Here is a 13,547-nt window from a genome sequence, read left to right on the forward strand (position 1 = left end):
AGGAAGAGGGAAGTGTACTGTGAGCATGGGATTGTCACAGGAATAAGGGACCAAAGGTCCCTCTTCTAGTGGAAGCTACTGTTACTTCTTTAGTGGCGTCCCCGGGCACCTCCAGGCTGGCCTGTGTAGCTGCTTAGCAGGTTCCTGTGCTTCCTCATTGCCTTGTGTGTCTTCACAGCCATCCAGGTCACCTGAGGTCACCTGAGACAGGTCACCTGATTGTCACTGCCGGAAGAGTCCAGCTGAAGTATGCTGAGGAGAGATTGAGGAAGAATGGCTCAAAGGTAGACTCAACAATGGCTTTACCCTGAGGTGAGGCCTAAGCAGAGTTTGAGGGTGTGAGTCGGAATATGACAGGAAGTCAGGATGTGGAAGGGGCTCCCTCCCGCAGGTACATGTTCCTGAACATGAACCAGTGGCAAAACCTGAATTTCCAGATTTTCCTTCCACACTAATGGCACCAGAAATTCTCCTTTCAAGAGCCCTGGCATTGACAGGGAGGAAGGGGAAAGGGGAACTTTCTCTTTTGTGGAGGTGCTGAGTTCTTGAAAGATGGTGGTTCTGACCATGAAGTGTAGCTTTAAATATTGGCTGGTTCTTATCAACTGGGGCTATCTTTACTTCTAGGGGCAGCAGGGAATAGTGAAAAATGGCAGGATATGTACAATAAATCTTCTTGGGATGTCATTGTCCTAGATGATCTGTGCGGGGGGGAGGGGGGAGAAAGTTTTAAAATTGTATAATCTTCAAAAATTTTTTTAATATATCATGTATGTGTTAGTGTAAGTCTTTTTCTGTGTTGCCTTTTTTTTTTCACTCACTTGTATAAAAGTCAGGAATTCCTGTGATCCCAGCATAGAATCGCACTCAAAGAAATATGAACTTTCCTTTCAATCGTAATTAAGATTTTATTTCTATATGAAAAAAAAACCCTTGATCTGGTATGAAGTAGTAAGCAAAAATCGCATGTATTTAGAAGCAAAACACAAGGCATCAGAGAAATTTCTGCTCTAAGCCATAGCCTCTAGTCTAGATGGATTCAGTTTTCTCTATCCTAAAGGTAATGTCAGGAAAAAGTTGGAGAAGTACTCTGTTACATTCCTGCCTTGACTTCTCTGCGTTGATCAAGTTCTCCTTATTAAAGATTCATATACAGTCAGGTGCCATTCACAGCAGGGACATGCTCTGAGAAATGTGGCGCTGGGTGACTTTGTCATTGTGTGAACATCATAGAATGTACTTACATGAACCTAGATGGTGTTGATCAGTCTCTCCGTGCCGTCAGGGGACATGGAAACCTGAGATGTATGAGGATACTGTGGGCTCCATACAACCATGTTTTATAGCAAACTTCTTTTATAAGCAGGATAAATAAATTGTAGAATAACAATTAAAAGTATAGTATGGTAAAAGAAGAATGAAATTATGGCATTTTCTGGTAAATGGAAGGAACTGGAGATATCCTTTTGGGTGAAATAAGCAAGTCTCCCAAAACCAAAGGCTGAATGTTCTCTCTAATCTGTGGATGCTAACACATAATAAGGAGGGGGGAGAGAAAAATAGAAGTTCATTGGATTAGACAAAGGGGATGAAGGGAAGGGGGGATGGGAATGGGAAAGACAGTAGAATGAATTGGATGTAACTTTTCTATGTTCATATATGAATACACAACCAGTGAAACTACACATCATGTACAACCACAGAATGGGATCCTAATTTAAAAAATTATACTCCATGTATGTATAATATGTCAAAATATGCTCTACTATCATGTATATCTAAAAAGAATATAAAAAATATAGTATGGTAAGTATATAAACCAGTAACAGCCATTTATTATCATCAAGTGCTATATATAGCACACAGTAGCATGTGCTATACTTCTATCTGACTGGAGCGATGTAGGCTTGTTTATACCAGTATCACCACAAACATGCACATAATGCTTTGCTCTACAACATCACACCAGCTACCACCGTGTCACTAGGTGATTGGAATTTTTCAGCTCTACTATAATAATCTTATGGAACTATAGGTAAATATGGTCCATCTTTGGATAAAATGTCCTGTTCTTATATGGCCTGTGACTACAGTTTGATTTAAAAAACCCTTTAACTGTGGTAAAAAAGCACATTGCACAAAATTTACCACCTTACCCAGTTTTAAATGTATAGTTCAGTGTTGTACTGCAGATCCCCAGAACTTTTTCATCTTGTAAAACTGAAATTCTATACTCATTTAAAAACTCCCCACTTCTCCCTCCAGCCACTCTGCGACGATCACCAATCCACTTTGTGTTTCCATAAATTTAATTACTTTAGATACTCCATATAAATGGAAGCACACAGCATTTGTCCTTTTGTAAATGGCTTATTTCAATTCAGCATGATGCCATCGGTTTCATTCATGCTGTAGCAAGTGTCAGGATTTCCTTATTATTAAAACTGAATAACATTTCATGGTTTGTATGCATCATTTTATCCATTTGCCTGTCGATATATATCAGAGTGGCTGCCACCTTTTGGCTATAGGGGAACAGTATTGCTCTACCTGGTCCTGGGGTTTCTGGATCATATGGTAGTTCTGCTTTTAGTTTCTTGAGCAACTTGTGCACTATTTTCTATAATGTATGTAGCATTTTACATTCCTAACAGCAGTGCAAAAAGGTTCCAATTTCTCTACTTCCTTGTCAGTGCCTTTTTTATTTTTATTTTTTGGTACCAGGGATTGAACCCAGGGGCACTTGACCAATGAGTCACATCCCCAGCCCTATTATGTATTTTATTTAGAGACTCGGTTTCACTGAGTTGCTTATGGCCTTGCTTTTGCTGAGGCTGGCTTTGAACTCACGATCCTCCTGCCTCAGTCTCCCAAGCCACTGGGATAATAGGTGTGCTCCACTGCCCAGCAGTGCTTATTTTTCTGATGGGTGTGAGGTGGCATGTAGGTTGATTTTAAAGTGACAGTTCCCCTTGAATTGGGAAGGGGATCTCTGAGCTTTCAGATCTTCTGGTAAACTTTGGTTTTTAGCAACCAGCTGAGGTCATTCATTAAGTACATCTAATTTTGTTGTAGGCAAGTCGTTAGGTCCCTAGAAGGAGTTTCTAGATCAACTCTCGCATGGTGAAGGGTTAAAACTTGAAGCCCCAGGAGTGCGGGGCTGCCTGAGAAATCTCACATGGGCTATTTCCTTCTTTATTGTTTTTACCCTGTGGACATTTTTATTGAATGAAAACAAACATCTTCATCAGAATTATTCTAACATTGTTGAGAATATCACCAAGAAATTATTTTCTGTAAGTGATTCTTTTGAGTTAATTCTTTAAGTACATTTCTACTGTGCGTTTAAATAATTTTGAGTATTTTTATTTTACTGTAGTAATTCAGGTTTTATTCAATGACCACGTTTTGTCCATATTAACTTTTCTCAACTTTAGCTCTGTCAACATTGGATTTTCTTTCATGGTCATTTGTTTACCAAGTCTAATTTTCCTGAGTCAGGTCCTGCAAGGTATAATTTGAGAAGAAGGTTTAAAAGTTTTTAAGCTCAATAACAAGTTTTTTTTTTTTTGTGTGTGTGTGTGTGTGTGTGTGTGTGTGTGTGTGCAATTTTTGCCTTGGTTAGTTTCATTTTGTTATTTTTACAAATTTTACAAAATTTTGAGAATTATCAACATAATAGGATTCTTCAAGTCAGTTTTTTGTCAATACCAAATTTATATAATTTCAGCTATTATAAGTTTGACTTTAATTTTTTTTATTTAAAAATATGCTTAGAGTCAAAATATAAAGATCATAAAATTTTGTTTTCATCTAAATGTTTTCTGATTAAAAATATTAAAAATACTATGAACAAGTCCTCACTTAGGCATAGACTTTACAGGTAAATCTAAAAGTGAGAAGTTCCAAGTGTTCTTGTTCTGTCACTTACCACCCCTGTGTCTACATACAGTTCAAGTCTTCGTCTAAAAGGGAAGGAATTTAAACATGATTTCTTTTTTTTTATTTTATTTTTTTATTGGTTGTTTAAAACATTACAAAGCTCATGATATATCATCTTTCATAAATTTGACTCAATTGGGTTATGAACTCCCATTTTTACCCCAAATACAAATTGCACAATCACATCGGTTACACACTCACATTTTTACATAATGGCATATTAGTGACTGTTTAAACATGATTTCTAAAGCCCTTCCAACTCTGGCAAACTACGTTTAAATCACTACCTGTAGGGGGTGCTCTTGATCATAGCTTTGCTTCTTGATTCATTGCCTCCCTCCTCTTGCCTCATCTCCTCTCAACCATTTCCTGTAAGAGCCCAGAACCTGGGCAGGAGACTTCAACCTTCCCCACACAGTTCTAGCCTCCTTTTCTACACAGTCTTGGCTCTGGACCTGTTCCAGAGCTCCACTATTCTTAGGAGCTCAATGCACACCCTTCTGATTGAGCATGTGCCAGCCAAGAGCTCAGAACAGCCTTCTTTACCTCTGACCTCCATCTGTCTAGAAGTTCCAAGGTCTTCAGTGGCCACGCTGAGCTTTGTTTTGACCTATACCCACCATTTAGCCCATCTTATTCCTATGGCTTCTGTTTTGTTCAGGCGTGGAGGGAGAACCTTGGGGTTATATAGCTGTGGTTTAAGGTAGAATATATTAGTACCCCCCAGGTTGGGTTGATTAACTTACTTTGCTGGTTTCTGCGAATCCTCTGAGGAATTCTATGGTGAGAGCTTTGAAAAGGCAGGATCAAAGCCCTTGCATAAACCTGGATGGAGAATGTTCTAAATACAGAGAAAGGGGGAGAAGGGAGAGTGTTGAATGGGTGCCAGTGGCACACCTGGTCAAAGGTCAGACATGTCCTTGCTTAAAAGGGCATTAAATCCGGATTAGGGTTTATACAGCATGGAATGAACTTTATATGAGAATGGCACCTCCATTACCTGTACAGACTGAGATGCTGCTGGGGCTGTGGAGTGTGTGAGGGAGAAGAGGATGGGGGCCTTCCCTTAGGAGTTCTCTGACATGGGGTTGGGCTATAGAACACCACCATTCTGCTTTAAATCTCACTGCAAATGGCCAACTTTCTCCTTAGCTTGATTTGTAGAGAGCGAGAAAGAAGAGAGAAAATAGAAGTGAGGGTGACAGTCTGATTACTCTGCTCACTTATGATGCATGAGTTGGTTCTGTGCTCCCCTCTGATTCAATCAAAGATTCATCTTGGTGGGTAGGTGGGGAGGGATGGCCCACATACAGCAGGAGCAGAGTCTGCTGGAGTCGAGCAAGAACTTAGAAACACGTCTACTAGAATCATGCTTTGGCTTTTGTCAGAGGCAAGAGCATGTATTTAACATATTCTCCTGGGGATAGTAAAATCCAATATAATATAAGCCAGTGGCCAGTCATCTTTCATGATATCCATTGGGCAATGCCTGAAAGAAAGGAGTGGGCTCGTCCGCAGAGGGAAGAGAGAGATTAGAAGGTGTGCGAAGAAAATGTCCTCATCCTACTGACTTGGTCAGATGTTGGTCTAAGGATTCATTGGAAGGAAGGAAGAAAGAAGGAGGTGAAAAGAAAAAAGAGGGTAGAGAGAAGAGAAAATAACCAATAAAAGTAAGCTCCCCGAGAAAGAATTTTACTGTCAAGTAATTCCCTGAGGGAACAAAGCCTTCTAAGAAGTATGAAGCATAATCTTTCCCCTTTTCCTCTCTATTTTTCTTTAATTTCCTATAAAAAATCGGTTAATTTTAGGTGAAAAACAAAATCTATTTCTTTTTCTTGAGTACTCTGTAATTGTATAGGAATGTGTATCATTTCCTCCCTATAATTTTGAGAATATTTTTGAAGAGTGACATATTCTGACTCTTTAAGAACAAAACAATTCAATTTAAAAATCACTGAGTGACAGCAATCTAAGTTCTGAAGTGATGCGGTTCGCCTCGGCACTTGTTCAAAATGTCATTAGAAAGCCAACATATAGCGGGTTGTTATGGCAACTGGAATACTAGAGTTTATAACATCTCCGTAATTAATGTTATCCAAACGTTATTAATCTTTCAACATCACTCATATCCTCTGAAGGAACAGCCGTTCTGTTTCTCCAAGGATTCTTCAATAGTGCAGTCCACTGCAGCTTTTCTTCACATTTTATTTCATTTTAAAATAGATCTTATTCTGTCTTTGCTTTAGTAAAATTAGCTACTAATTTGGCTGCTATTTTCTTGATACAATCTGAAATAAAATGGAAGAAAGGGATGATAGCTAAAAAGCAGAATGTAGTGTAAAGATAAAAAAAAATTTATATATTTAAATGTGGAAAGCCTGGGGAAAATGTTAAAATATTTTGTATACAGATTTGTAGTAATAAGTCACATTTGCATAGCACTTTACTTTTAAAGCAGCTTTACATAAATTATTAAGATAAATTGTATTATGAAATATATGTTCTATATAAAACATATATTATAACACCCCCGTGAGGACAAGTAATATTTTTTGAGTGACCACTATGTATCAGGGAATGTAATCTGTGAACATGAATTTTTTAGTTCTTACAACCACCTTCAAGATAGGTGTTGTGGTTCACAAATATTCCTCTATTGCTCAACAACAACATCAATAACCTGATTTAGAAAAATGGGCAAACGATCTTGGATAGACATTTCTCCAAAGATAAGCCACAGATGGACAATAATCATAAAAGAAGATGCTCAAGCTCCTTGATCATTAAAGAATTGCAAACCAAAATTACAATGAGACACCATCTCGCACCCATTGTGGTAGCCACTATCAAAACAAACATTTAATGACAAACGTTGGCAAGGAGAAATTGAAATGTGTTTGCATTGTGGCAGGAATGTAGAACGGTATAGTCATTATAAAAAACAGTGTGGAGATTACTCAAAAAATTAAAAGTAGAACTGCCTTATGATCTAGCAATGCCACTTTTCTGGGTATATATCCAAAAGAATCAAAAGCAGTCTCTCAAAGAAACATATGTACACCTGTACTCAGTAGCACAATCCAAAGAGGTGGGAGCAGCTCAAATGTCCATCAACAGATGAATGGTAAACATCATGTGGCATATACATACAATGGAATATTATTCATTCTTAAAAGGAAAGGAAATCCTGACACATGATACAATATGGAAGCTTGAGGACTTTATGTTAGGTAAAATAGGCCTATTGCAAAAAGACAATGCTGTGAAATTCCATATATATGAGGTATCTAAAATAATCAAATTCATAGCAACAGAAAGTAGAGTGGTGGTCACCAGGGAGTTGAGTGGCTAAAGGTGGAGATAAGGAGTTTTTAAATGAGTAGAGTTTCAGTTTCACAAAATGAAAAAGTTTTGGCAATCTATTGCACAACAATGTGAATATACTTAGCACTATTGAGCTGTGTACTTAAAAATGGTTAAGATGGGAAATTTTTGCCAGGTGTGGTGGTGCACACCTGTAATCCCAGAGACTCAGGAGGTTGAGGCAGGAGGATTGAAAATTTGAAGCCAGTCTCAGAAACTTGGAGAGACTCTGCCTCAAAAGAAAAAAATTAAAAAGCAGGCTGAAGATATGGCTCAGTGGTAAAGCACCCCTGGGTTCAATCCCTAGTACCAAAAGAAAAATATGGAAATTTTATGTTATACACTTTTTGCCACAATTAAGTTGACACTCCATCCTTTAAAAGGTAGAGCAAATTCATCTCCCATTGAATGCGAATAGTTATTTGTTTCTAATGAGGACCGTGGTAGAAGTAGCAAGATGTGACTTCTATGAAGGTCAGAGAAGTCATCGCTGCTTTGCTTTATTCGCTTTTGGATTTTGTGGAGAGAAGTGGATCTTCCAGTCCCAGCCAAAAGCTTTTGATGACGATAGCGCTGGTTGATATCTTGATTTCAACCTCATTAGAGACTCTGAGTTGAAAATCGACCCACTAAACTGACACACAGAAACTAAGGAATGATTATCCTCATCTTAAGTCACTAGATTTGGGGATAATTCATCACTCAGCAAAATAGACTAAGTATTTTGTACTCATCTGAAGCAGTGAAGATCTCTGGTGTGTTAGGAGGCGCCTCATGCCTTTTTGCTGGTTTGTGGTTTTGATGATGTGCATGTGGTCTATCCTGAACATGGGCTCCAAGTCAGAATTTGAGTGCTTTATGTGGATTTTCTGCGACGCCAGCCTTAAGAACTGCGTCCAGGAACTGCCTCCCTGAGCCCGGAGTACTACTGCTGGATTTCTCTGAGTTCCTTTATCATCTCTCTTCTTGTGGCATCAAGTCCATGGGGGACTCTCATTGCAAGTTCAGTCACATATGAACCAGTGAGTTTAGATACCAGGGGTCACATCCCAGTATCAATATTTTTTATTCACGTATGTGAAACCGAAAGGGCATAATAGCAATATATCTGGGAAACATCCAAAAGGCCAGTGAGAAAGAGAAACTCAGCATCATCTTGACTGGAAAATGTTCAGGTCCACCCAGAAGTGCCATTTGGGAATAGCTTTTCCCTTGTTGGACTACATAAATTTTATCTTTCCCTTCTCCTAAGTGTAGGGATTAGGTTATAAATTCTGAAGGAGGAGTGATCTCACTCACTGGTACTCTGGCTGCATAAGGACTGCATTGCCTCTTAGAAGTTAGGAGAGGCCTATGGATATAGTCTTACTGTTTTAAAATATTCACTCATTTAAAATGAATGAACTAGTTCCTATTTATGAACTCTTTGGGTGGAGAGAAAGGAACTTCCCCAGATTTTAAATTTGTAATAAAGGCATTTTTTTTTTCCTTAAAAATAAAGTTTTTGCAAATGGTATCCTTTTTAAAAAAAGGAAATATAAGCTCTCTAAATTTTAGTTTATTCATTGAGGTTATATACGAAGGCTGAGGGAGCCTAAGGCTACAAACTGAGATTTTTTTTTCTCCTAAAATTCATGCTCACTTACAATAACATAATGAAAATTATTACTTTCATCTAGGGATAAAGAAGCTGATTCTGAGAGAGGTTAAGTTCATGGTTATACTGCTGGCTAGTATCCAAATTCAGTCATAAATCTCAGTCCAGTTCATGTAAAAACTTGGTGTTGTGTGACTTTCTTATTTAGATAATGTCCTTGGTGAAGCTCTTGAGATATACATTTGAATGAAGTAATTACAGAGAAACTATCCAGGCATTGAGAAAATATGTTAAGTCCTTAAAGTTAGAGTCGGATTCTTTGGTTTTTCATTGAGAACCTCAAATTCTAAAAGAGATGATAGTTTAAGGACTTTCCCCCATCAAATCATTAAACTATTGAGAAATAACTATTTATAAGAGCAAAAATACACAATCGGGTTTAATTATGTTTGCTGAGTTACATTTCTCCAACACTTTCACACACAGCAGCTCAGCATCCTCTCTGTTCAGTAGTCACTCACTCATTCTATTTGGCTGTAAATTAAACATAGTCCTTTCCCTGAAGCCAGTCCCAGCGTTCTGCAGTCAACATGCCAAAAGTGATGGGAAAGATAATTGAGTGGTAAACAGGGGAGTTCCCACTCCAGACCCTTGGAAGGCAAACTGCGAAACAGATGGCTTATCTTGGGTTTCCTCCAACCTCCTGGTATCCCTCTCTCATGGGTCTCACAGGAACCTGGGCTCTCCTGTTATCCTCGGGCACACCTACCATTCCTAAGCTCTTCTCCAAAACATCTCTGCTTCTTCTCCAATTCGAACTCTCCTTCCTTTACTTTGAGAATAGGTACTTATCCATTTTACTTCTTTTTAAGGAAAAGTATAGTTCATTTCCAGCAGATGAAGGAAAGTTCCTTTATACAGAATGCTAACTTAAAGATAGAGAAGTGAAGATTAAATTAGAAAAGATCCATTTTGTACCCCCACTGACAGTTTAGACCTCATTTTAGACTCTCAAATCATCAAGTGAAAGGTTGTTGGGGAATAGTATATTTTCAAGGTGTCAAAACAACATCTCACAGATTTCTTGTTCATTGCAAAGGGAAACCTACACATTTACATGAGAGACAACTGGCCATCACTACTTGAACTGTGAGATCAAGTCTCTTGCTCCCACAGGGAAGGTAGCACTATATGTCCTCGATGTGATTCGGTATGAAGTGCAGTGCTACTCATGAAGTATTCTCGTTAAACACAATTCTAATCAATCCTTTAGGAGCATCTTCCAGTTTACCAAGAATTCAGGGAACAGAAAACAAACACCACCATCAAGAGACAATCAGGCAAATTTAGAAAGTGACTCAATCCGTGAAGCAACTGATAGTTTCTCCTAAGATCAATGTCATTAAAATAAAATTGGGAGGGACTGCTTTAAATCAAAAGAAACTGTAACTTTGGCTCTTGGGTTTAAAAAAACTACAAAAGTATACAAGTCATCTTTGAGACAACAGAAGATTGGGATTAACCATTATCTTGGAGTTATTATTAATTTTATAGTGCATGCATCGATTAACAACTTATTGCCTGGGCTTAAGTCATCGTGCAGTATCGCTTTGCAACAACAGAGTGGACTCTGCAAGCATTTCTCCTCCACAGTAAGTGCGATGCTAACCTTTGTCAATAGAGGGCGCAGGAAGGACATAGCAGGAAGAAAGGGACTTTTCCTAGTTTGGGAGGGTTGTTTTTCTTTTCTTCAGCTGTCTGGTTCCTGGGTAGTGCATGTGCATCTGGGGACATCTGGTGGTACGCTGCCTCAGCTGCATGCCCAGAGGGTGAAGTCTCTTGCTGACTTTAAAGGCCCAGTTCATGCAAGTGACCATTGTGATGTGACTTCCAGTGATGACACTGTTTGTTCCAGATCTGGTGCCTGAAAAGGAGTTCAGACCTTCTCAGTACTGCTGTCTTCCAACCTTCACTCCTGGAGTCCCTGAGGGTTGTTTCCTTCTTGCCTGGTGACTGCAGAGTAGGCTTGGCCTGGGAAATCCAGACAACTTCTCCATCAAACATGGGCTCCATAAGGTCTGAACCCCACTGTGTTGGGCCCCCTTCTCCAAGTTGGTCCTTCCTTGGAGAGTCTCCCTCAGCTCTAGTCATTCTCTTTTACATCTTTGCAATTGACCTCCTGTTGTATCTTAATAATTCTCCCTTAGAACACCCTCCCTTTAAATAACTATGTGGTTTTTGACTGGAACCAGTCAGATATAATATGATGCTTGTATTATGATCATATAGAAGGTTCTTATTTTTAGGAGAGTCATGCTAAAGTATTCTGGAATGAAGAAGCATCATGCTGTCTGCAAATTATTTCAAATGGCTCAGCAATATATATGTGCGTATATTGATCTATCTATATACATGCCTGCGTATGTGTATGTATATAAATAAAGCAAGTATGGTGACATACAAAATGTTAGCAATTACTGAATCTAGCAGAAAAGCACATGTGTGTTTATGGTAGCTTTCTATATAATTAAAAATTTTTATAATTAAAAGTTGAAAGGAAATCCTCTCTTTTTTATGGTGTCCTTGCTTAGTGTGAAAAGGGAGAAATTCTGAGTATGATATTGAAATAATTCACTGCCAGTAGAAGGGATTGGAAGACTCAACCCAGACCCAGACCCGGGCTCTGCCCCAGAAACAACCTAAGAGGCTTTTAAAATGACAGTTCCCACACAAAATTTTTTGAGTCAGAGTCTTGAGAATCTGGGTATATCAAGGGGAATTAGAATTCTACTGGAAAAACTTATTGACCATTAAGAGTGAGGGTGGGGTGCAAGGCAAACTTCTTTAGGAACATTTTGAAAATTACATTGGTTTGTTCTTAACTAAAAACTCTGTTTTTTTGTGTTTTTTTTTTTTTTGTAGTACTTGGGGTTGAACCACTGAGTTGCATCCCAGTCTATTTTAAGATTGGTATTACTGTCGTGTGCCACTGTACCCAGCTCTGATGTACTTTCTCACCGAGGCATGCCAGGATTTGTGGAAAGGGTTGTAGTTTGAAAAATTCCTCCCCATACAGCTGACATGTCCCCTCAGCTGAAATCTACTAATCCAAATGGATTTCTAATTGATAGCGTGCGTGTCTAAGGATTTGAGCAGAACTGCTCACTGCAGGCTCTGCTAGTTGTCCAAGCCTATTCTGTCCCCGGCAGAAATATTGAGTGGCCCAGCATTAGTCAGTTCCAATCTCATTTTATAGCAAAGACACAGAGGGAAGCTTAGCCCAGTGTGGTCCCACCGATCACGGAGGTACAGACTGGCACCCGCTGTCAAACTGATATTTCTCTCACCACCTTTCATTAGTGTGACAGTTTCCACTATCAAAGCCATAAATATTTCAACCTTTCCCTTCTTCTCTCCCTCTCCCTCCCTATTCCCTCCCTCCCCCTCCCTTCCTTCTTTCATTCAGTATTATAGTGGGCACCTCTGATCCCTCTTACCAGTTTTCAGGTTGCTGCTAATGGCTGCTATTTGTTTCTTTCTTTGGAAGATTTCTCTTGAGCTATGTAGCAGAGAGACAGGAGTTTGTATCCCCCAGGATGACTGGGGAGGGAGTGTGAATGCCCCCTCGCCTCTGGGTGACATTAGCTCTGAGTTGAAAAGCACACTGGAGCTCCACCCAGGATTAGGCTGAGGCTGGGACTCTGCTGCCTCCCTCACTCCTTTTCTACTTCCACCATAAACCATTTGCACGTTTCCCTTACCTTGGGGTCTACTTTAGAGAACCTGATGTAGGACAAATATTTACTTTGATTTATTATAAATATTTCCTGAGTGTCTGCTCAGTGCCCAAGCTCCCATTCTAGATGCTAAAAACACATCTCCATCTTTAAAGAGCTTTCATTCTAGGAGTGTTAGACAAACGACAAATGTGAGTCTGATGATAATAACTATCTTTTGTTTTTGCACTTTTCTGTATTTTCAGGACTCTTATTTATAATGAAAATTTATTTTCTTTAGTTAGAAAAAAACTTTAATAAATATTGTCAGAAAAAAACTCATCTTCCCCATATCCAGCTCAATCCCCCACTTAACCTAGGGCTGAGTGTCTGGCTCTCCCGCTCCCTTTTGTGGAACTCCTTCACTAATGTAGAACAGCTGTCTGATGTTTTCAAGTCTCCTTCACACTCTTTTTGACACAGCGTGTGGATGACTTTCTTTTTAGCCAATATCCCCTACAGAAGCTAAAAAGACCGAATGGCACTTTCCCAGTCTCCCTTGAACTCAGGAGTGGGTATGTGTTGCAGATTCCATCATCCATATGCATCTGCACCAAACTTGTCCTTGGAAAGTTGAGATGCTCACGAGCAGAGGCCACAAGGGACCCATGGGGTGGAGCAATACTGACAGCAGCAAATTCAGTTTCCAGAGGCAGCAACAGTAGTTCCAGGGGTGGGTGGTCTCCTTGTTGACCATTCCTGGTGGTTTCCATGGTGGTTCCATCAGTGATGTCTGGTGTTGACAGTGTGAGGTAAGAAAAATGTCCAGCAGCTGAGACACTGGTGTCTTCTTAAGACTGGTCCTGAGCAGTGAAATTGAGAACATGGTTCCTGGCAGTGTGGCTTCTAAGTCAGATTCTCAGCCCTGC

General features: G+C 39.4%; 1 long non-coding RNA gene across 1 annotated transcript; it reads left to right on the plus strand.

The window, feature by feature from the left end:
- The first annotated feature begins 230 nt into the window (after window positions 1-230).
- On the plus strand, window positions 231-11,064 carry LOC308655245. Its single transcript, XR_014023432.1, has 3 exons — window positions 231-284; window positions 10,176-10,242; window positions 10,818-11,064. It is a non-coding gene; the product is annotated as an uncharacterized lncRNA (long non-coding RNA).
- Window positions 11,065-13,547: the final 2,483 nt, after the last annotated feature.

This window comes from Spermophilus citellus, assembly GCF_964194105.1.
Source record: "Spermophilus citellus genome assembly, chromosome: 1".
In the NCBI taxonomy this organism is placed as follows: Eukaryota; Metazoa; Chordata; class Mammalia; order Rodentia; family Sciuridae; genus Spermophilus; species Spermophilus citellus.